The sequence below is a fragment of the Lissotriton helveticus genome, chromosome 3_1 (assembly GCF_964261635.1).
Source record: "Lissotriton helveticus chromosome 3_1, aLisHel1.1, whole genome shotgun sequence".
Taxonomy (NCBI): domain Eukaryota; kingdom Metazoa; phylum Chordata; class Amphibia; order Caudata; family Salamandridae; genus Lissotriton; species Lissotriton helveticus.
Window position 1 is genome coordinate 294,555,738 of NC_136061.1, and position 23,239 is coordinate 294,578,976.

The 23,239-nt window shown below is 43.2% G+C and overlaps 1 protein-coding gene across 4 annotated transcripts in view; it reads right to left on the reverse strand.

The window, feature by feature from the left end:
• The window catches only part of VMP1 (vacuole membrane protein 1), a 917,545-nt gene that overhangs the window by 888,529 nt on the left and 5,777 nt on the right, over positions 1–23,239 (reverse strand). For 2 of the 4 annotated variants that reach the window (XM_078679832.1, XM_078679836.1), the window contains exon 2: positions 23,111–23,190. The exons of the other annotated variants lie outside the window; for them this stretch is intronic. The gene's annotated coding sequence lies outside the window, so the exon portion shown is untranslated. The remainder of the gene's footprint in view (positions 1–23,110; positions 23,191–23,239) is intronic. 4 annotated transcript variants of the gene reach the window in all.

Genomic DNA, 23,239 nt, shown 5'->3' on the forward strand with positions numbered 1-23,239 from the left:
GACCTAGGACTGCTATTGGTGTTCCCCAGCTCAAAGCAAATCCGAGCCCTCATATCACACCTGCCCTGACCCCTTAAGGCTTTGCTGGGTGCATCCCAAATCATTCTCCTCCATCTTGTGAGTTGCAGCCTACCTGTGCCCCAGATTGCAGTGAGCAGAGTCCAGGAAGTGGTAAGGAGGCAGACTAGTGCTGACTCCTAAAAAAAGTTTAAAAAACGATTTTCCCAACCTGTGATTGCATCATCTTATTTTTTTTCTTTTTAAATTTATTTAACCGTCTTTGCCTGTGGTTGTGTTAACCTGCAGTGATTGCATAATTTATCCCATGTTTTTGTGTTTAAAATTGTGTTTTTTCCTGCCTGTGACTGCTTCCATTTAACCTGTTGAAATTGTGGGATTTGCAGTCCAAACTCTGTAGTTTTTCCCTCTCATTCCCTGTGACTATCAGTTTTTCCCTCCAAATGTCTCATTTGCTCTGTGCTAAGATGAGCATGTTAAGCAGTGCACCCTCAGCGTCCATTTTGTGTTAACAATTCAGTGAAACCAGCCCCACCTTCCCCCCAAGACAGCAGTAATGTGCTGTAAGCTGGTTAAACTGTGTTTAATAGGGACTGTGCACTTTATTTGTTGTCCAGGGGAGTACAGTTTTATAAAAAATAGTGTTGTTAGAGGGCAAGTTTGTTGGGGCCTTACCTGCAGAAGTCCAAAGTGTGGTTTGAGCAGATCGGTCTCCTAGGAGATTTATGAATAGAGCTGCAGCTTCCAACTTCCTGGCCAGCAAACCTTGGCTGAGGTAGCTGGGACCTTATATAGTCTGATATTGTTTGGTACAGGAGTACACGGATTGGTCGTTGTATCCGATGTTTCTATTGGATATGGGTTGGTGTCCTCATTGGTTGGGTATTTGAGGGTTCTGATTGGATTCTGGTTCTGTGTTTCAATCAATGTAGAGTTTGGACTCGGGCTAGGGTTTCTATTGGAAGTAGGGATAGGGATTCCTGTGTTATTGGTTGTTGGAACTAGGGTGGGACTAGGGCTAGGGTTAGGCCTTTAATTGGAAGTAGCCATTAGGGCTTAAGGTGTGATTGGTTGCTGGACTAGGTGTGGGACTAAGAGTAGGGTTAGGCTTTCTATTGGAAGTAGGGACTAGGGCTTCCTGTGCCATTGGTTGCTTGGACTAGGGTTGAGACTACTGTTAGGGCTATGGCCTCTATTGGACATAGAGATCAGGGTTTTTAAAACTGATTGGGTGCTCGGACTAGGGCTAAGATTGGCTGTAAGGTCCTAGTCTCCTATTGGTTCTAGATTTTAGGGCTAGTGCTGTCATTGGATAGTGTTAGGGCTAGGGTTCCCATTAGCTGAAGGGGTCACCTGACATACTCAAATTACTTCACATTTCACTATACTAATTTCCAACACTAATCCTTTATGGGTTCCGGAGTAGCCTGCTACTCGCCAGAAAAGCACTTCAACACCCCATCAGGGGTAACAGGTGCTATATGAATGCAAACCTTTCTTTCCCTTCTATCCCTCCGCTACCATTCTCACTCCAAATAACTGACTAATATACACCACTCAAATTACTTTCATTATTCACCACTAATCCTTTATGGGTTTCCCGAGTAGCGTGCTACTCGCCAAAAAAAAGCGCTTCAACACCCCATCAGGGTTTAGAAGCGCTATATAAATACAAACCTTCTTTCCTCTTCTATCCTTATGCTATCCTTCCGAATCCAAATAAATGACTAACATATCCACCACTTAAAATGTACTTGCATGTTTCACAGTACTAATTCAACACTAATCCTCTATGGGTCCCGGAGTAGCGTGCTACACGCCGAAAAAGCGTTTTGACGCCTCGTCAGGTGTAGTAAGCGCTATACAAATGCAATTACAAATACAATACAATCTGGCATGGGAGGTGGTTTTTGTTGTGCATTGATGCTAGATTCAGAATACAATTCCTCCCCATTGCTTGCCCTGCTGTCCATCCTCTGGGCAGATCTCCTTACACTGGGGCGGACCAGCGCCACTGACAGGGAGGGCCTGGCTGAGGGATCTCATGTACTGTGACGCCACTAGTGATGTATACGCAACGTTGCTGCCCCTTGCTTCCCGACCAAAGAACATTTGGCAGCCGCTCTGCTCCTATTTGCTACTCCACCCTGAATTTATCAACTGAAATACCTTCACAGCTACACTGGATGCTATGTTAGCTAGCCCAGTATGATAAGCAGATCCGCTTGTATGTATTCTCGCGCAAACTTACATTGTTATTTTGGTTATTATTATTTGCCATTGTCATATCACATGCTAATACTGTGCACTGTACCTGTTAGGACAATTATACTATGCACTGTAGGAACAAGCTCCCGGGGTTGGTTTATTAAATAAAAAAATAAAAAAGACAATGTCCCAACAAGTTTTTCCTTGCTTGGGCATCCACTGGATGTCCCTTAGGCATCTTTTGGAGGTCCCTTTGTGTGTGTATTGTGAGATATTACTGCATTGTGTATGTTTGTATGTAATAGTGTTTGTTTAGCCACAACCTAGCTAAGAAGAAATGAAAAGCTGAACAATGGCTGAGAGCTCTATAGTACAATCCAATCACTTACAACTGAATGAGGTGGCAATGCTCTTTGAATTGCAGCAGAGTAGATATTTGCTTCTGAGTGCACAGTTGCAGAAAGCCTGCCTTCTTGTAGATCTTCTTTTCCAGTCTGGTGAAGTCCTGGCTCCTGGTGTGGTGCTGTGTGCTGAAGGTGGTGGCTTGTTCTTGGACAGGCATTCAGATGTATTGTTTCTGATGGCCTAGTGGGCCATCACGCTCTTCCTCACTAAGAGTAGTCGAAGGGCACAAAGGCCTTCTCTGACCGAGAGGTGTTTGGGAGTGTTCAGAATGAGACATGCTATTGTATTTTGACATCAAGCTTGTTAAGTGAGGAGCTACTTATATTCAGATATAGTGCATTGCAATAATCTATACGAGATGTGCTCAGGGTCATGGCCACAGACGTACGAATCTCTTCAGGAATGAAAGGAATTTGTTCCCCCCAAAGTTCTGATGAGGTAGATGTACTTGTAACCCGATTAACCTGCATATTGAAATTCAACAAATTATCAAATAGAACCGCTAGATTCTTAGCTGATTCCACAGTAGCGGGTAAAGGTCTACAAGATTCAGACCACCATAGACCAGATAAGACTGAAGGGCATCAAACACCACCACCCCAGTTTTGTCTGCATTCAATGTTAGCAAAGTATCTTTCATCCAAGTGCTGATACTAGACATACACTGCCAGAAAATATCTGCCGCCAGTAGTATGCTATTCGTAATTGACAGATTAATTTGTGTGTCATCTGCATAAGACAGAACCCGAAAGCCCAAGGCCTGCCATAGCACCGCAAGAGGAGGGACAGATTAAAGAGAGTAGGGCTACGTGAGGAACCCTGTGGGACCCCATAAGGAAAGCTGTCCGAAGCTGCCAATTTGAACCCTGTCAGTAGGAAAAAGGCTGGAGAAGGCCAACCGCTTTAGATCCCACACCCAGATGTGCCGAATGCTGCTAATGAATCCAGTATAACGAGGATGGCAGCACCACCCTGGGCCCCCTGGCCTCCGATACAATCAGAAGCTGTTACAAGTGCGCATTCAGTGATGTTCTCAGTCCTGAAACCATTCTGAGAGAGATCTAAGAGTTCATGGGTTTCAACTAATTGCATCAGTTCCTGAATTATGTATTTCTCTAGGACTTTAACAGGAGTGGGCAACATGAATAGGGCGAAAGTTTTTTAAATCCTCCAGATCTCCACAGGATTTTTCGGTAGGAGGGATGACATTAGCTTCTTTCCAAAGGCTAGGAAAGATTCCCATATCCAGAACCCTATTAAAGATCTCCACCAAATAGTCTACCAAGTCAGAAGCGAGTTGCAAACTTTTTGGGGGGCATGGCTCTGTCAGAGATCCAGATTTAAACACCCATCAACAATTCATTGACTTGCGCTGCTGAAACCGGACAGCCTAGAGTGCTGTGATGAAGGCAGGATGAGCTAGCGCAAAAAACTTAGCTAGCTCATCGCAGAAACCTTGAGAAGTATTGACAAGTTACTGGCAGGACAACCACTGAATAACTGAGAACAATTCATTTCTCAGAGCCCCTATAGTGCCCTGCTTTCTCAGAGCCCCTGTAGTGCTAAGCAAAGAGTAATGGACGGAAACCCCAGAAGTGACCACACAAAGATCGGCCCCGCCTCCCCCTTAGCGCTGCGGCAGAATAGCCGCCGCATCGAAGGGGTTAAGTATCCTGTTGGGACTGCAATTGCAAATTGATTGAGGGTAGAGGCTGTGAAAATCCGCACCTGATAAACATGGTGTGTCTAAATATAACGTGATAGTGAAAAGAACCAAGGAGCACTCCCCTCTATGCTCCTTACCCAGAAATAAATTCTTTTAACATTAAATGCAAAAATGTTCAGCACTTTCAACAGTAATAACAAGACAATGTCCAAAGCACTGAGCACACAAGAAGATGTTCAGATCCCAGAGGTTAGTTTCTTAACAGGATTGCACTTTATTGAGTTTTTCTTTTAAATTCAATGGACCATAGCCGACGTGTTTCGTCTCACAGGAAGACTTCCTCAGGACTTAATCAGGTCAGAAAATAACGTTTTCAGAGATGAGTGTTCCAACAAATTGTCATAGGTCCATGTTCAGAAGTCTTTTATATAGTATGCATTACCAAGATTGTGGCTCGATAACCAACAGCATGTATGCTCGTCAGTTTCAGGTATTTTCATACTATACAAAAGTCTTGTGAACATGGAAACCATGACATTTTGTTGGAACACTCATCTCTCAGGGGGGGTTGGCAGGGGATTATACCTGCTGACGTCGCAGGGCGGCAACGGCAGGGATCGTCATCACCTACCTACAAGCACCTACCCACCCCCCTCCTACCTGTGGCCATCGTGGGTCAGCAAAACCATCGCCAGCACCTACCTAACCCCCTCCTAGCAGTGGCCGTCGCAGGTCAGCAAACGCAGGGACTGCCACGGGCAGCAAAAGTCTAGCTACACCACTGCTTTACTGGTGTGTTACTGAGGACCAAACCTTAAGTTGTTATGACCATCTAAGCTTTAGCACTGTTTTTGGTGAGGCCACCCTTTGAATCAAGGCACCATGTAGACAGGGCTTTAAGTGGGATGGAGAAACTCGGGGGGTAGGGGGAAATCTCTCAAAGGTGCATGGTTGATGTAATTAAGGGCATGGCTTAAAAACACAAACTGAAAAACTGTGTTTAGCAAAGTGTGCCGCCCAACAGGTACTTTGCTGCTTCTGTCACTGCATCCAGATATACATATACAACAAGTAACATTACACCTACAACAAGCCAGGACTATTGTCTTTGCCATGGATGTTAGTTGAATAAAATAATTAACAACTATGGCTTTGATTTATAGCACATTGAAAATGCTTCAGTTCTGAAATGAGACAGTGAAAGAACTATAACGAGTCTCATTAAAGTTATACCAAAGGCAGTGAAGGGTGGTACAGCTGAGGAATGAAGATTTATTTTTTCACCGAGAGTAAGGCCCAAAATAAAGTGGCTGATAGGGACCCGTTTCAGCACCTGCTGCTTAAAACTGCGATGCTGCGCACCGGCAGGACCCAGCCTACCTAAAGCTCTTCAAGTAGGTTGTCGGAGCATCTTTATAATGCTTGAGAGTGAAAGGGGCTGGGGAGGAAAGAAATACAAAGCCAGGCATGATCACTGCAGTGTATTTTTTTTCGAGTTGTTGGCACGTGCACTATCGAGCTTGGTATTTACAATACCCGTTAGTTAACTCCCAACAGACAAATGAATTGTAGGGTTTGTTAAGAGGACAATATTATCTCATTATTAGACGATAAAGATTTTGGCTAAATGGATCATGTTTGAGGTGCTCCTCACATTGTAACCAGACATCTTTACTATGAAGTGCGTCTTTAGAATCCGTTTTACTGAACGTCATAGTATGAAAGGTTTGCTTTATAATTACGTTTTTCTCTCCCTATGATGATGTTTTAATGTGTGATTTTCTGGTCATTTATGCCTCTATAAAGAAGTAACTGGCTAACTGACTGTGAAGGTAAAATATATACAATAAAACATTTTGGGATTTTAGCATGGCCCTCAAAGGACATTCTGGTGAAAAATGGCTTTGGATTAGATAGGAACACTGAAGGCCATCACTACTAAGCTGCAAAATGAGACCCCACTTTTAATAAAGTCAGATTATTTTTACTGAGCACTAATCAGCAAAAAAACACCAACAGAGCAAAGACTACGTCCTTACACTAAACAAAAAGAAAACAACTGCTGCCATAATAACGGAGTGGATATATCCTCTTTTCCCGAGGATACATTGCAATCGTCATCACCAGTTTCTTCTTAAGACTCAATAACTCTGTAGAAAATATATAGTCAACTCTCCCTTCGGAAAACCAACTGTGGGGAGAAACGGAGTGTAGGAAGAGAGGGACGGTCATAGGGAAGGAGAAATAGGATGCTGTTGTCTCAGAAGGCGACGAGGGGAAACTCACATGATAACAAATCACTGCTCCTTTCTATCCTCGAGCAGGCTGGATAACAAGGGTAGACTTGACATCCAGGTTCAGCAATGATTTTCTCACTTCCTGAATGCTCTCCTCCTTGCATAGGCACTAGCACCGAGGTCTGGAAAAAGTAGGGTACGCTTTCCAAGAGCCTTAAAACTGGTCTTTGTAGACACAACTTTCTGTATTAGCACCACGTCTGAATTGCTGAGCATCCTAATTATGGTTCCACCATTTCCATGTTTCAAAGTATTAAGGGACCTGCAGGGAAGCCTATGTACACTCCTAACCAAATCTACCATAGAGCAGCCTTAAAGTGTCAGATGGTCTACAAGGAGAGACAACGAACTCCAGAACTAATATTTGCGATAGGTTTACGCTTTCTAACCCTCTCATCTGAAAAAAAACTCCTAACACCTTCCCCTGGAAGTACAGCTACGCAAACACGGCCATTTGGCCCACTTGCACCTGCGCCTTTGAATCCATCATTTTATTTCTAGTCATGATACTCGCTTCTTCTTTCATTCTATTTGTGCCCCTGCTGCAGTCAAGAACTATTCGAAGTTTACCTGCTTCTGCAGATCATCTCCAGGTCAACATTTTCCTCTAACGCTTCATTAAATATCCACTGGCTGAGCTTCCGTCTGCATCTTCTTCTACTGTTCTCGTACTATTTTTTTTTGCACCACCGGTTGAAAGAAGGCCCACTTCTCCATTCCTCTGTATTTTTCAGACCTGGCACTTTTTTGGCTTTGAAACTGCGTCGGTCTGCGGTAAGGCTCTAAACCATCCATTGACTTTTGCATCCAGTTACAGAGGGTGTCTTCTTTCCACTACCCCCTACAACCTGCGCCAGCCAGCCCGTCAGTGTCAGTGTTGGGCTCGGATATTCCATTTTCCCCTCACAGTTCCAGCAGGCACTGCTTTCTCCTTCTGTTCCAAGACTGTGATACCGCAGATCCCCTCACAGGGTACCCTCTCACTATTAAGGCCAATGCTTCGGGTACGTCCACAGCGGCTGGAACTAATTAGGGGTGGTGGTGTGTGCATGTGTGTTCTCATTTATTGCATCTGACCCTTTCATGCAGTATACTGTAGTGAAAGACTATAAAGAAATACACATGCGCCCAGTTTTAATCATGCATAAAGAATTGCAGCAGTGGTTAATTTCCACTCCAGGCTCTAAAAAAAGAAGAATACCTTTTTGGCAGTGCTTTACAGGGCAGGTTGTACCAAATAAAAATATGATGTAATTTCGCCATCATCCCTGCCCTTATTCTCCACCCAAAATACCGGAGTCCGATCTCTCATGAATGGAACAATCTATTAAAAATGCACCAGAGAATGCAGCTTGCAGTGGCGATGCCAAGCTTTTTACGAGCTGAAACGTGTTCCCCGCATTAGAAATCCTTCCGTTTTTCAGATTAACACAACATAACCAATGGAACCAGAGCGCTAAAAGGCCCTCCCCTCCCATACACTGATGTGCACACATCCTCGACAAAAGTTGCAGAGATGGCTCCTCTCAAGCGTCAGGCTTGGGAGAATCTTGAGGGACAGAACATGGTTTGGAGGGGTGGGGACACATCCCTGAGGTTTACACACCTAAAGAAACGATTGCTAGCTGGCAATCAGCATTCTCCTCTTCTTCCTCATCAGGAATCATGGTGAAACACCCTGCTTTTCATTTAAGATCTTGGTTTGCATGCTTTGCTGGGGTCCGCCGTGCTTTGGAATAACGATTCAGAAAAGGGGGGGGGGGGGGAAGGGGGTGGTGATGAACAGAGTGTCTGAATTAAGCAGACCACTCTTACCCAGTCCAAAGATCAGGGCTTGATCCATCACCGTTATTTATCTCACTGCCCCATCCCAGCTCAGAACCTGGCTATATGCAAATTAGTCTGTCCCTGGCCCAGTGCATCATGGTAACAGGGCAGACCAAACTACCAAGCCAATTCTTCACCAGAAAGGAGACAAGCTACCGGGGACCGGTTTCTGGCATTTAAGCCTCTTCGGCCCGGCTTTGGAATAATGCAGAAACACTCCATGGGCCTTATGTTAAATCTTCATTCTTTCTCTAAGCACATGGAGACCTGCATCATCAATGCTGCTCCACCAAACCCAGGATCATACGCAGTAGGCCTAACACTACAAACCAAGAGGCACAGACCTTGATAATCGAGAAGGGCATGGCCCTTGCCTCTGCTTTCTCTCATCACCGACCTTGCATGGCTTCTTGCTTGGTCAGCACCACAGCTCACCTCAGTCTGTTCCTGGAATGATGTAGTGTACATAACACCATAAACTCTGGAATTCAAACACCTTTAAAAAAAGACTACTGTGAACACCAGCTAAGGCAGCCCCCGGCTATCGGAGAGCATTGGCAGAACACAATCTTCTTTGACAGAACATGGACCAGATACGTCACAAATAGAACTTCACAAAAAGGTGTGAAGAAAACAGCTAACATTTCCACTTCTACATTTGTACGGAGACAGCCTGTAGCAACAATTCACGCGTATTTAAAACTACACGATTCAATTGCAGCATTTTAAAATGATAATGAAGATATATAACATTACCTTATTTATTAAATGTAATGTAAAGACAAAGATTGAATTGCATGCATCCTGGAACGAAAGGGTGTCTCTCCAGCCCTTCGGCTGTATTTGCTTCCGGGTGGAGTTTGGAAGAAGCACATAGGAGAGGCTCGACAGAAGAAGTTACACCAGTTTGATGGCTTCAAATCACAGCTGTACGATGAACCTACAACACCCTGCTGGTCTGATCCATTGATGAACAGGAAGCATATTTTTGCAGTTCCCTGGGAAGGGAGGAGTGAGGCGTATGAGACAGAAGGGCGGTGTAAGACAGATAGAAGGGGAGGTGTAAGACAGACTCAGGAAGAGGTTTTCGTACCACATAAACTGCATAGCAAGAGCAAAAGCCTTTATTAAGCCTTCGCGGACATACTAACAGGAGAAAATTAACTGTGAAAAATAAAACTAAACACCTCCCTCTCCCCCTTTCAAGTAGGCACCAAGTGCATTAAGTTTGTTTAAAAACTAGGAACTTCAGCATTACATGTTTTCAGAGCGAATTAACAACGAAAGAGAGGACTATAACGTACAGGCTATTTGCAGAAGATGCTCAAACAATTGAAGAATGGACTGACGGTGCAATGCCCCAGGTGCACAATAGAGGGCAAGATTACATCTACTAGACTGTTGAATTCTGAAACATTCTAAAAACCCAAATTTAGCGTCTGAAGGTTTTGCCACCAGTTAGATTATTTTACCAAAATACTAAATATTGGCATAGAATGACCGACCTCAGGAAAGTTGATAGATACAGAAACTCTTGTGCACAGAGCTGTGAGTATTGCACTTTCGCTGGAGTAACAATTGTGCAATGTTGGCTAAATGCCAAGAAATTATAATCCTGAAACAGACACAAAAATGGATTAAATGGATCATTTGGAGCTAAACCCCTCAACCAGGAGATATTCATTTGGGTGTCTTCCGTCAAACAAGCCTGACCTAATCAACACGCCACCGGATTCAGCAGGAAAAGAGGATCAAGGGAAGGTTGTTCCCGACGGCAAACGTGCGTGCAGATGAGCAGCATTTATATACAATGGGTAGAGTGGGGACGGGGAGAGTGAGGATGATAACAATGATCTACATAATCGACAGAGACAAGAGGCATGAGGTTAGATTCCATAGGACCTCAGAACTGCATTCCAATTGCAGACCCAGACAAACTTCCAAGAGAACAGAATTCCTGCAATGAGATGCAGAAAGTCACCTACAAAGGGGGTAAAACACAAGTCAAACCACCAGCAACGTAACTGTTAAATTTCATGTAACTTTGCATATTTGTCATCTCACACAACTCCCCGAGTTCTGAAGCTCAGGACTTCAGAGTTTGCCCCCCCCGCAGCCGTCACTAGATGGTTAGATGACATGCGTTATGAATCATAATGTTCACTGAGCCGGAGGGTAATGGCCTCAAACGTTTTTGCGATCGAGAGTATGCTGGAGGACATCATCAAGATCACACCAAGGTCGGGGAGAGGGAGGGCCTCAAGAGGTCAAGCGGTTGCAGTTGAAACACATCAACATGTTTCCATCTTGTGTCAAAATGCAGTGGTGTAGTTATTTCATCCACTGATGAAGGTAATAGATTAGCAAATGTTTGATTTTTAATGATGACACTAAATTATGTCAGTATTATTGTTAAGATGCTTGCATTGGTTTGTGCTTTTTTGGTCTTGCCTACCAGACAGCGCACCCGGTCTAGATGAGAAAGACTTTTTGTGAACTTACAGTGGGCTTAGGGCCAGCCCAGTGCTTACCATCGGTTCGCTTTGTTACTCATTTGTCTTCTTATTCAATGGCTTGCCTTCCTCTTGCGTTTTCTGGCACCCCTGGAAGGGCCAACAACACTCACTCAGATGGCCTTTTCAGACAAAAGGTGAAATTAGAATGGCAAGTGTCCTCGAGACTAGCTTAAATATGACTAATATTAGTCCTAACAATATTGGTCATATTTAAGCTAGTCTCTTTTGATAAAACATATAAACCACGGGGACTCGGACTAGCTTTCTAGTCCTCTCTCTCTCTTGATACGCGCATGTGTCCTGGAGACCCATAGATCTTCTCCCTCAGCTTTGCGGAAGACCAAATGGCTGAATCCTGATGAAGGTAAATTCGGTCTTAGCAAGCGTTTGACCTTTAAATTCTGACACAACGTTATTTTTAGGTTTTGCTAGAGACAGCACAGCTGTCGCTCAAAATCTATTTTTTTATTTAAAAAATCTAAAAAGGGCTTAGAGCCCACACATCACCTACCATTGGTTTTTCCTCCTCGTCACTCTGATTTATTTTATTTTCACTGGTCAGCAGCAGATGGCTTCATTTTTCCGGCCTATATCTAGGCGACTTTGGGAGGATATGGGTTTCACCTCTTTAGATTTGACACACACAGAGCAAATGCGCTTTATCTAAACCTCAAGTGGGTACTTCCTCTGAAGAAGCTCACTGATCCCGTCGCTCAAAAGCAAAATTCACAGGACAACTGGGAAAAAATGCAGAATCACAAGATGGCCAACCAAAAAATCGTCTTGAAGTAGTTCTTGCATGCCTGCACGGATAGTCGATTATAAAAACAGTATCTGCTCCTTGGAAGCAAAAGTTTAATGTCTTTCCAGAAGCTGCAGATTCCTTACATAATGTTGCTCTGAGCGGGGTAAGCACATGTGACTGTGTTTGTCATATTGTCACAGAAGGATTTAGGATCCATACTGAACTAAAATAGCATTAGTAAAGGAAATTGAAAATATGGGAACAACTTTTTTTGCAGTGCTTGGGTGTACTTTTCTCGGTGACAAACAGAAGGAAACAAAGATGGTTAATGATAGAATGGGAAATTAAACAATTGCATTTATATATACTTCTCTTAGAAAATAATGGCACATGTTTTGGCAGCGTTAACTTGCACTTTAAGAGAGGACAGTAGTTGCTATAGTGCTGTTTTTCATCTGCGCATCTATTAAGCTGGTAGGGACATGTTTGTGGTGTACTTTATGGGTGCCTCCGCTGTTTTGCAGTCCGATGTCCCTTCCCGGGGACTCATCACATATTGCATACCCTTGCAGTGGACTCGCCGCAGTGAACTAGCCACAGTGGCCACCACACATTAGGGTGGCTCAGGTTTTGCTGTTCCAGCAATGGCTGGCTGATGCTCTCCTAGTCTCTCTAGGGTATGGATTGAAAGATGCCTGCTCAGTCATGAGAATTCTTGCATCTCTGGCCGCAATTCACCCCACCCCACTCACCGCCTAGACCAGGTCTCCTTCCAGCACCACCTACAGCACAACTGTGATCTGTCGCACTGCACAAGGGTAGCTCTGGCATCTGCAGGGAATGCAACATAGCATTACATAACCTCTTGTGCTGTGATACTACTGATTTCGGAGGTCCCGTTCAAAAAATCTCGTTATTAACACAAGTGATTATCTCCCAACAAAATAATACCTAGAGTACAGAGCTGTGAAATCTTCAAGTTCATTCTATTTATCGAGCACAACCTGAGGTCTGATGTAGTGAAATAAAAATCACATATAAATGACCAACATTTATGGCGAACGTTACTCCTTGTAGGCCACCGGGTATCCAGTGTTGTCCACTATATTTTGCTCTAATCCATGCCAGTTTTTTTAGCATATGTACATGCATCGCTTTAGGAATTTAAATAGATATCATTAAACAGTCACTGTTTATCCTGGAAAATGTTCATTGATTTGCCCTCTTCAAACAACGCTGAACATCGAAGATCCTAGACTCAGACCTAGAATTGCAACACACGGCTTTGATACAAATGGTAAATGTTGACTCTTTCCAAATGGTGGGAATTAAAGTCACTCTCACAAAGTAACAACGTGCAATTATTAGGATTGACGCTTAAGGTGCTCGTGTCATTCATGGAAAACATGTTGTATTCTTTACTGAAGGTACTTTTGGTTAGCCTCCTCCAGTCATTTGCTTCTTTTGCCTTGGAACTCCAGCCATTGGCCTGCAATGTTGTCAGTTGTTGCGAACATATTGTATCCTATTGTACTGTACCATATTGCAGCATAAGTATAGTGCAGACTACCCTATGTGGGCTGCTGAAACGCTTATTCACTTGGATAGTAAATACATTCGGTTGGGTATTAGTCAGTATTTTGGAATTATAGTTTTTAGGTCTCGCATACCAAACAGCCTGTAGCGATCTTAAGGTCAAAGCGAAAGCACCACAAACAGTGGGCTTGGAGCCCACTTATTATTTACTGTTGGTTGGCTTTGTCACTTTCATTTGATCGTCTCTTATTTGATGGTTTGATCTCCTCCCTCTATAATGAACATTGACAAAGATAATGGTTTTGCACTTTCATTTTAATGACCAGACGTATTGGTTTTGTAAAGTAAATGTGATAGTAGCTTGAACTAGAGATAAGAAGTTTTTACTGCCCTTTGCAGAGCGACTAGGTAGGTCCCTCCCAGGCACTATGATAAAAATTCCTTTTCTTTTGGACAAAAGAAATCAAGTGCGCTTCCTAAATATTTTATCGATAAATAGTTTTTGTTGTTTCTCAGCTCAAATGAAATGTATGAGATAAAATGATTTTCTCAAGATCACACATTGAGTTCAAGATGAGAAGTAGAGATTATTACTTTAAGATATGCAGGCAACAAATCATCAGCCAGACCTCATCCACTCGATCATCGTTCTACTCCAAACTCAGACTTCAAGAACTAGGAGTGCTCGATTGAACTAAAGAACCTCCAGTCTCTTGGGCTGCCTCTAACCTGTCTTTTTCCTTCCGGGGGATGTAGTATTCGAACTGATGTGGTGGGCTGCTAGAATATAAAGGAGGAACTTGTGTCATTCAGAAAGGTATCAATGGTGGTTTAGGCGAAGGCCAGGAACTTACAGAAGGTTACATGCAACATTGTGACAGCACTGAGTACAACCAACAACACTCCAAATGAGCCTTTGCTGTATATATATATATATATATATATATATATATATATATATATATATATATATTCCTTTTTATTGATTTTAATTCACTGTAACACAATACATCATTGATAGAGCTAGAGGACAGGCGTAGGCGAGCAGGGGAGAGGGCTGGTGTCATGAACATACAAGGCACTCAAAGATGAAAGACTGCCCCAGGTGCTCAAGCGACATGAGATACGGACCCACAGACCCTTCTAGCTGATAATGGATGGGAACACACCTGCACATAGGATCAAGGAGGTGGCGAGTAACACTAAATTTAAACTAGTCCACTTCCTTTTGCGGCAGAGGACATATATGATGCCTGCCAGGTTCCATAAAACTTACCCAAATCAGTTCTCAACATGCCTCAAATGTATAGAGGAGGATGCTACATTCTTACATATGACATGGATGTGTGTCGGGTGGCAGATTTTTAGGAAGAGGTCGTGACTCGACCCAAAAGAGTAACCCGGGTCTAAATCCAAAGTTCAATCAGACATTGTTTACGGAGTATACCACCTTATTAAAACATAGGGTGATTTGTTATAAATACACAAAGTTGGTACCAGACTTCTCCTGGAAAAAAGATGCATATCAATTCACTGGCTGTCAGGGAGGGGACCCACCATACAGAAAGGGACGACAAATCTGCTGGAATGAGTCACAGCAGAAAAGATCTGACTGAAAAGAGTCAGGACAGATGACTGGGTGGAGGAGGAATTGAGTGGCTGGGTGGGCATGATGACCCAAATGGTGGCTGATCCTCCCTCAGAAAGTATCTGACAAAGTCTGACAAGACTTACAGGGCAGATTCCCACTTACGCATCCACCTATGTGGTACAAACAAGTAGTAGTACTAGTCACACAAGATAGGAGCAAGGGGGAGTGATATGTAAAATTAAAACATACATTCAATAAGGGCAGCCGAGATTGGGGGGATGCTTTCACTAAGTGTGTGAGCCGATTAACTGTTCTTATCTAGTTCTTGTTTGTAAAATGTAACAAATAAAGATATATATATATATATATATATATATATATATATATATATATATATATATATTTATATGTTTTTTAAAACATAAGTGAAATCTCGTTCCCTCCGCTTGTCCAAAATGCTGCTGTGCACACAGTGATATAGGGGGGAACAAAAACCATATCATTCAAGCACATTGAGAAAAAATATTAGAGGGAACATTGATGTGGACTTGCCCCAATTTAATGTCAGCTTATAGGCCTCACCATAAGTACTCAGCATCTGTTCGAGCAGCTATAGCAAGCTTCAAGGAAGTTTCAGAAAGCGCAAGATGTCTCCATATTAAGATACTCTCTTCTGTCCTATTCGGTCAGCAAAACTCTTCAAACTGTGTATCTACCCTTATACACTCAGCTAGGGGTTCACTAGCTAGGGCAAGTAAGAGAGAAGAGACATCCCTGTTGAGTACCCCACACAATTGAGAATGGGAACAACAGACTGCCATTTACTCTGACTCGTGCCCTGGGGGCTTCGTAAAGGGCTGTGACATACATAAGGAATCGCAGGTCTATATTCTTTCGCTGGAGCACTTGTGTTGGGAAAGGTCAGTAGAGCACTGTGCTGATTTTTAATCATCTTAAAATTTGATACTAAACAATGACAAATGACGTGGCTTAACCTCAAAACAGATAACCTAATGACTGAGGACATTATGTATGTATTATTTTAAGGCATGTGTAGCAAATGTGAAAAATGTTTGGACAAATCAGTCAATGTTCCTGTACTGGTGATCTGTTGAGAAGAGTGAAGTGATGGAGGTTCGCAAGCAAACAACTTCTTGTATCCATGACAAGACGTTTCACTGCAACAAAGGCTATTCATTAGACCTAACTAGAATGTAAACTCTGTGAGATCTTATAACTTGTAAAGAAAGCGTACAATCAGAATGTGGTAAGACAACAGGCCTTTTACTCCTCACAGGACGAAATAATGTGTAGTGTGATGTGATTCAAAGAAACACACTGCATTCAGGATAACATCCAAGCTGGCAGAGGCTGAAATACACTGATATACCATGGACGACCAGTGTATAGTTCACTAAAGAGAGACTATTGTACCAACCATGAAACTATGCACCGCTACCGCCATGAAAAGTGGTGTCGCTGAACACCATAATAAATGTTTACCACATTCGGACTCATATTTAAAGGCGCCATCTTTGTAACCTGGTCCCACCAGAGTATTCAGACTAACTCAGAGCCCATTCCTTCCAAAGAGAGATACTGCCATTTATATTGTAACCCATCCAACATGACATTTCATTTTGTAGATATTGGTGGCGAGTAATCATGCAAGAACATCAAAACTTCGAAATTAGCTTTAAGATTTATAATTTAACTCACTCTTGTTTACTCTTTCTAAGTGGAAAACCTTGGAACCTGGAAATCCTATACAAAAATCAACTGGTCAAATTACTTACTCATCAGATAACACGCTCAATTGATATTTTAGCTAAAGACAAACTCCTAATGGCAACAGCAGCACTAGCATTTATTTCCATTGCAAGTTGAGGGAGGGCGACATAGCGATTATACTCTGCCATAAACGTCATAATCAAACAGAACAGTAATCTGAACACGAACACCTGTACACCTCTGAAAGATCTGACCAGAACACACTAAGGAATCCCTTTGGCAGCACCTTTCCTCCCGTTATTAATCCCTCTTTGTCGACAAATGCACTGAAGTTCCTATGAAGCTATCTTACCGAGCCTTTACATATAATAACACATATGACCAATTTCTACTGCTCCCTCAAAAGACAGGAATACACTAAATCTAGAACAGCAAACTAGCGAAAACTGAGTTTTTAACAACTTATATCAGGCAAAATTAAACTCCAAAATACAAATCAAGATACTAAAAGGTAGCATTTTCAGTGCAAAATATATCACACTACACAAAACAAAATCAATATAGCGCTGCACAAACATACATTTTTCAGACAGGTCAGGTAATTCCACAACTCAAAATCTTTGACCAATCCTCTCAGGATATTTGCAATAAACTAAAATAACATGTCATGACCAAAATGCATGAAAAAGATTAACACCACACTATCAACCTCTTCTCAAGTTAATACATGGACAACCAGCAGATAACTACTACACCAAAATCCAGGACTCCCAAAGAAATATGAAAAGCCACCACCAACCATATTAAATTCCTCCCATATCCAAAATTAAGCTACAGGAACTTGCAACGACAAGGATGGAGAAATCCAGCAAGACCTATACAACCCGAAAAGCTTCAAAAATACCATCTCCCTACTCTGTACCTCTCAATTCTTCTGAACTAACATGGTGATCCAAACCAATGTAGTGTTATATTCAAGAAACTCTCCATCAATCAACTTAATCACTAAAACTACACAACCATCTTAAACATACCGCACCATGCAAAACACTCCTATAATACCATATCTTCAAACAAGTCAAATAATCTCAAAATGCTCAGATATTGCTCAAAACTACCCAAGAAGGGTTTCCACTGTTAAGTTTTACCAAGTCAGCCATGATCTTAACATGGGATATAACTCACCAAGGACAACACTGATACGATTACCACGATGCTCCTGAATCTGGGAGCAGTCTGGCACAGCAAATTGCCATACCTTGATAGCCAGGCATAATAACTGGGAAATAGATAATAAAACATATCTCGGGGGAAAATCTCAAAGGGAAAAAAATCTGGACTTGACAACAGTCAGGGATAGGAGAAAAGTTACCAAAAGAGTGACGGTCTAGGCTACTGCTACGCTGAGATTATCAATTAGATTAAAAATTAAAGTTAGGGTTATTTTAGGGGAACAAAAGAAGGAAAGAAAAAGAGGAGACAGAATTGAGGACGGCGATGGCTGTCTCCACATATATAAAAAAAAGTGCAAAAAAGAAGATTGAACCAAATCATGGCCGTGAGATTATTCACCCAGATTAACACTCTGAAAAACTCATGCAGAATTGAAGGCTTTGAGCTTAACTGAGCTGCCTCTTTCCCACAAGAGTTCAGCACCATAGGCTTGGGTACACTGTAACTCAAAGGCATACCAGATACTCCTCGAAGATTGATTCTTGATTAAACCCCTTTTGAAAGTGTATTAATCTCCATTAAATCCATTCATCCATCTGCTACTAGGTACGGCACTAACTAACTAACTAACTAACTCTAACACTAACACACACACACACACACGCACACGCACACGCGCACACACACGCACACACACACACACACACACACCCCCACCCCCCACCCCCCCACTGATCCAACTCACTTAAAAGTGTACATGAGGTAAACCACTGAATGGCAAGAAACCAACATAAACTGAGCCCAGGAAAGACACAATCTCTCCTGTACACCCATAGATATGATACTACAATCCCAAAACCATAGTGTCCATCACACGAACCTGTCAAAAACTGACAGACAGTAAAAAACCCCAGGAGCAAAAAAAAATAAAAGCCTATAGCTTATCAAAAGAACGCCATAACATAGTAAAATTCTGTATTTACATCCTAGCCAATCTACATTTCATACATTTCATATCTGGCATTCTCCAAAGGCAGCACACCAGAACTCTCTTAATGCTTTTCTGACTGGGATACATGAATATGCCATGTCTGGATCTATAGTTAGAGCACGTATAAAATTCAGCAGCAAGAATGCTTTTTAACACATCTGCCTGACAACAAAACATCTTGCAACCCTAAACTAGATGTCCAAAAGCCAACAAGTAAACTTTAGAGAGCTCAGATTATATATATATATATATATATATATATATATATATAGTAAAAATGGGTCACGCCCATAATTCTTATAGGACAAGGTGTCCAAACAATGCCTAGTTAGGTAGGCTTCGTAGGTCAGGATAATCGAATTACCCGACCCAATTTTAAAAGCATCAGGACTGGAGGAACTAGCATAAGACCTGTGCAATGAGCTTCCAAACCATCTCTCCAAACTCAGAACCACCTGCTGCTCAGGAAAACACAAAAAAAGCTGGCTCTTCAACAGAGCACACTAAAAAAATAAAATACCTCTAAATGGCTAACTAAACCATCGAAGAGATGAGAGGAGACACACAGGAAAATAAATATACAATCTTCACCCCTTCCAGCCCTTACCAGGAATGTGAGACAAGGTTTCTGGGACATGAAACACCAGCATAGGTTGAGAACTGAGACATGGACAGAAGAAAGCGCACAGATTAGAGAGCAAGGAAAGACAGACTTTTGAATAAAAGTTCACAAAAAGGACAGAGTGACAGACAAACTGGAAATCAGTCAATCGGAAAAGAGCACCGAGGTAAAGACACACATACAGGGAAACAAAGTCAGAAGGACACGGATCATGTGAGTGCCCAGAAAATGATGGAACAAAAAGACACGGATGCTAGAGACAGAACACTAACAGAAACAAGTCCCAGAATATAGGACCACACATATAAACATACAAAACCATTTAACTACATATTCCAACAGAAGGCACGGTGCAATTTACTGCTTAACAAAACAAAACATCCCTTATTAAAATATTGCATAACGAGAGGAGGAGCCAAGATGGCGATCGGAACAGTCGCATAAACGCTTGGCTCCGAGGGCCCTTCCTCCCCGCACGTCTATCCTGACGATAATCCTGAGCGAGGCTTGCTGATCTACGTTGTTAAAGGGAAACGATCACTTACCATCTGATTCTGGGGCTCCACCTTGCAGTAGATCCGAAGAACTGTCCCCGTCTCCTTGCCGGCCTTCGTGGCGCTGACGCCGGGGCCTCGAGTGCAGTGGTTGCCCGGCAGTGTTCATAGTGTTGGCGGCCCTGGTCGGGATGAGAAGCCGGTCAGTGGGAACCTGAGAGCCGCGAGCCGGGAGAGTTGGTACCAACCCACTCCCAATAGTGGGTTGCCCCGTGAACCCGAGATATCGCCGAGCCGGAGAGAGGCCGTGTCGCCCGATTCCCCTTGGGGGTGACGCCCGGCCATGTTAATAGTCCCGTCCGGGAACCGGCAGTTGGCTCCCGGCGAGCTGCGGGGAGCGCACCCGGCCTTTTGTTGACTCTCCTTTCTGCACCAAGCGCCGACTATAGAAGTCCAGCCGTGGGACCGGTTGACCCTGGTGGTCGGACTGGACTCGGAGGTGGAAAGGAAGCGACGGAGACCGAGATGGTTGAAATGGCGGATGGCGCCTTGGAGTGCGCCCCTCCCGGGGACGGAGAAACCGCTGTGCTTGAGACCCCCGGAGTTCGCCTACATGGGGAAACGATTACGCGTAGCCGCGTACTGGCTGCACTGATGACCCTGCGGACTGCTCTGCTCCAGAGATCCCGGGACTTGGAAGGAAGGATCACCGCCATTGCTGACCCACCATTTTGTAACGTCGTGGTTTGCCCCCGAGTCGGTGCCGACGTGTCTCCTTCTGCTGCATTGTCACGTTTCCCGGATGAGTCTACAGTCTTGAAGGCACGAATAGATTTGGTTCCTGAGCTTATTGTCGTCACACCTGTTTCGCAACTGGTGGTCTCATCGGGGCCTTTCTCTGACCAGCAAGTGGAGAAGCCCCATCAATCCGTGGTACCTGAGGCCCAGACAGTGCTGCTGTGCTTTCCACATCCTGTGCTTTCTTTTCCGAGCTTGGTGGACCTGTTTTTGGACTTGGAACTGTTGGTGGACTGTGTATCGTCAGTTGTTTCTCGGTGGCTGGGACGATGTTGGGTGGCGGAGCTACCTGGTCTGCCCGGAACGATTGACCCTTTTGTATCGAATTGTCTCCCGATTGCAAAGTTGCTTAACATTGCTATTATTCATAGAAGTGGCCAGGGGTGACCTCGCTTGGGACTTGGAGGGACTTCTTGCTGGTTAATGGTGATTCCAGGGCACGATTAGTGGGGCTGTAATTGATTGCGTTTTATGTGCTTGCTGATCGTCGTTCTTTTCTATGGCTTCTGTTTATACGATTTTAGTATGCGGGGGTGGGAGGGACCGGATGTCCGAATCGCCGGCCCTTCCCCTCATATTTTTTCTTTATTGTCTTTCTCTCTTGCTTGTCTTTTATTTCCTCTCTTCAGGGTAATTCTGGGGCGACAGGTGATGTGGGGTGGCGGGTGTTGGGGGGGGGGTTTGTTATTTTAGTTTGTTTTGTTCTATGGCCCCTTTCTCTCTTCCTTCTTAGTAGGCTTGGCTGTATCTCCCTCTTTCATCCTTTCTCTGTCGGGCATCTGCACTTGCCTCTATTTTATTGTCTTGGAAGGGTGGGTTTTCCGTATGATGTTCTCGCTAAATTGCTCGCCATGGTTTGACCTTTACTCCTGGCCTGCATTCGGCGGACGTAGTGTGTTTTTAGGCCTTATTGCTCATCATCGATTCCCGATTGCGTGGAGGGATATACCCCTCCCGTCTCTTCTTGTCTATCGTGTAGTGTGATGCCTCTGATGATATAGCCGCAGCTTCTTCTTCAATGTTATAAAACTGAAACCTCTCTTATCCTTGTGCTTCGTTGCACCTACACCCATGTATTATGATTACGCCATAGTTACTCCTTGCACCGTAAACAATTGCAATGCTCCTGTTTCTATCTCCTGAGTTTGCGGCCGGCCCCTGTGGTTGTAGGCCTGCGCCTGTACTGATTTGATTGACTCAAAGGTTTTAAAAAAATATATATATATATATTGCATAACAATCCTTTAGAGTGCACTGAACACAACACTTCACTACATTTGACCACTTAAAATAAACCTAAGACAGTCTAACGTGCAACTCCCTAACAGCCACACAGCCAGCAAAACAACTACCGCACCTCACCAAAACCCAACACATATCCCCAATACTCACATCATCACACTATCCTGCTTATATCGCCCCACACTTAACAGTGAAACATGAACCCTCAAAACTGTTGACATCACAATTAACTACAAAATGCCAATGACATATCACTTTACGCAGCTGCACACCAAGCTGGTCAACTATTTCAAACCACAAAACAGCTTTGAGCTGCACTCTAAATACATAGTACCTTGAAAGTAGATACAGCTGACTACCAGTATCACTACAAAAGGGTAATCCATGACGATTATGGAGCCATCAAAATTCAACAGTTTCTCAGAAGTGTGTGCCATCACCCAAGATGTCTCCAGTGTTTTAAAGCTTCTTCAAATACGTACAATATTAAATGGCTCATGCACACTTTGATACCATGACTCAGAACACGCTAACCATTGAATAATGTGGCTATACTGAAGGGGTAACGTCGAGAAATCGACATGGCAAATATGGACCCCGAGGGGCAAATTCATAAAAGCATTTAGAAGTATGAGAAGTATTACTGTAGGAGTACTCTTTTATGTACTCCAACATGCCTTTGTCAATCGTCTCCATTCTACCTACAACGGGGCCACTGGAGGCCACCCATTGCCAAGCCATAAGAAAAAAAACACACCATAGTTCAACACTACGCAACATCAATAAGAGGACCAACAATGAACCAAAGTGGAAACCACATCCAAATGACTGGCACAAAACATAACAGTCATCTCCGTTTAGTAATAGGTGTTGGTGATAAATAGCAAAACCAGCACAGAGCTCTATAATGATAACCCACAACCAGAAGGAGTGGGAGCACATGGAGAGTAAGTATGTAAGCTACATAGGATATGGAATCCCTGCTGCAACAAATGAAAGATTGGAGCCTACAAGACCTACAAATTTGTATTAAAACAAAAACACTCAATATACAAACTATTAAATAATGTCAGCTGTATGAGGACGCACCCCAAAAGTGAGGTGAAAGTGCAGGGGATTGTGCAAGTGTATGCAAGTGTTTCCACCAAGGTGTACCAAGTTAGCAAAGCAAGCAAGCCAGAGCATTCGAAACAGCGACAAACGTCAAAGTGAACTTCAGGCAAGGGAGATGGAACCTTAACAAGACGCACCTTAAATCAAATTCTGTTTCCTTACTGGCTAGTGCTGTAGTCGGTGAGATAGTTTCCAATATGGCTTCTTCTTTGGCAGCCTAGGTAAAAACATATCCTGTTACTTGGTAAACCTAAATTTAAATACTC